Below are 2,164 nucleotides of genomic sequence, written 5' to 3'. Positions count from 1 at the left end.
CAGCATCTCAGAGCGCCCGGGCTCTTTCCTCAGTATCTTAGCACCTTAGGACAAATATCAAGTTACTAGTCCATGGCCAGATACGTGTTCATCCTGATACTCTCAGAGCTCTGCTGTGAGCCCAGCCCTGCATGTGTCCAGCCAATGCCTGAAATACAGCAGGTGTCTAATCAACACAGGTGAAGAGATAAACTCATCCATACAATCGTTCATCTGTAGGAGCTGTGCTGCCAACACAAAGGCACGTGACTGTAGTCATCCAGCTGCACCTTGAGAAAAATATGGGGAAGCACGTCCTCTAGAAGGTCAGCTGTGGGATGGTTCCAACTCAGGGGTGCATAGCAACATACGAGATAGAGCAAGGCTCAGATCTGTGGTTCTTGGGGTCACCACAAGTCATACTCGACTGGACTCACCTACCAACAACAGTCTTTCAGCTGTGACAGCCAGGCCTGTCTTGATCTGGAAGCTCTGCTGAAACCTGTCCACCATGGGAGATCCCCTAGTGTTTGTGTCAGTGTCACAGCTTCCATCATCATATGAATACACAAGCATCCACAGCAGGACACACTGACAGCCTCGTGGTGGACGTGAGGATGGAGCAGAATGGGAAGGGCCTTGTTCTGCTGTGAACAGGGTCACTATGTGTCAGCGCCACCTCGCCATCAACAGGACATCAGCTCTGGTCAGCCTACCATCCCCAAGCCCACTGCCCTCAAGGCCCTACTGACTTAACCAACCTCCACTGAACGTCTGAGGTTGTAGATGTTTCTGGGAAGGGTCTGCCCATCTTTCTCCTGAGGAGTTGCTTGTGAGTCAGAAGGGTGACCTTGGAATACATCTAAGAAAACACTAAATCATCAGAGTTAGCAGCTAATTTTCCAAATGGCTAAACTGACATTCAAGGAGACACAGTGAGGAACAGGGTGGCAGGAACCCAGTCAGGAGGGACACAGGTGTGTGTATCTTGATCTTGTCAGTTTTGTGTTGAAGCACATGACAGGATTTCTACTTTAAAATGATTACCTAGAGTGAATGCATGACTGATTTGGGGTGCCCTGGCTGGGAAGTGAACCTGGGTCAGAATTCAATGCCCCTGCTATGTTGTCGTCATCATATTGTCAAGTCAGAACTGACCTATATCTGACTCTAGTGAGTTTCAGAGGAAAAAAACGCTTGGGTGGTGACAGTCTGTCATTCTCTGGCATATCAACTGTTGAAATTGAACTACATGCCTTCTGGTTTCAAACTACTGTTGACAGTGCAGCTTCTTAACGCTAGGGCACAGAGATTCCCTGTGGCAGAGGGCCACCCCATCACCGATGCTCCTAGACTAACCACTGAGGAGGATGGTCCAGGCCAACCTTGGCTTCAAAGTTCACAGTATCACTGTGAGTTAGACTTACCTTGCAGGCACCTCTGTGGGAGCAGATGATCAGGCCTTTCTCCCGCGGGTCCACTGGTGGATTAATTTCCTGTCCTTTGCTCAGCAGCCAATGACATCACCTTGCCACTACCATAAAGGGTCCTGTTCCTGCCATAATTGTATCCACATCTGCATCTGTGGTGACAGCCCAAGGTTGTTGGTGTTAACGGGGAGAAAACAGCCTCACTTCCCCACGGAGCAGCTGGTGGGGTGGGACTGCCAGCTTCAGGTCAGCATCCTGGTCTCCTCACCCCGTGTTTCACCTGCTTCTCTGGCGTTCTAGGTGTCTGTGTCTGTCATGGCCCCTATCTATGCCTTTTCCTACCCGTAAGATAGGAACAGTGACCCTGGCCCTATAGTTGCATATTCTGTGAGTGAGTCTGCCCCATTCCACACGAAAAGTCCAGACCTAAATTAGGGGTCAAAGTCAAGCTCCCAGGTCAAGCCCTGCCTGGGCAACCCGTCTTCTTGCCACCTCAGGACGCTTCGTATCTTTTCTTCTACAACAGGACATCCAGCTGCCCCAGAGGATCAAAGTCAGGAGTAGCTTGTGAGTCATGCTGGAGCCACCTGTGGTTGAGAAGGGTGCACTGCAGGCTCTCTTGTCAGGCCTCTCCCTGGTGCACAAGGGTTAGATACAGCAGAGCACCTACTTGGAACCTGACTTTGTCTAAATAAGGCTGAGGGTCCAGCAGCCCAGGCCCTAGGCCCTCCCTGGGGCCCAATGGCTTGGTGAGG

At 50.9% G+C, this 2,164-nt stretch overlaps 1 pseudogene; it reads left to right on the top strand.

The window, feature by feature from the left end:
• The window catches only part of LOC102866203, a 25,895-nt pseudogene that overhangs the window by 21,664 nt on the left and 2,067 nt on the right, over positions 1 to 2,164 (top strand).

Source organism: Elephantulus edwardii, unplaced genomic scaffold (genome assembly GCF_000299155.1).
Source record: "Elephantulus edwardii isolate Elephantulus edwardi_28Jun2011 unplaced genomic scaffold, EleEdw1.0 scaffold00374, whole genome shotgun sequence".
Taxonomy (NCBI): Eukaryota; Metazoa; Chordata; class Mammalia; order Macroscelidea; family Macroscelididae; genus Elephantulus; species Elephantulus edwardii.
The sequence above is the reverse complement of the archived record's forward strand: the minus strand, read 5'-3'. Positions and strand labels throughout refer to the sequence as shown.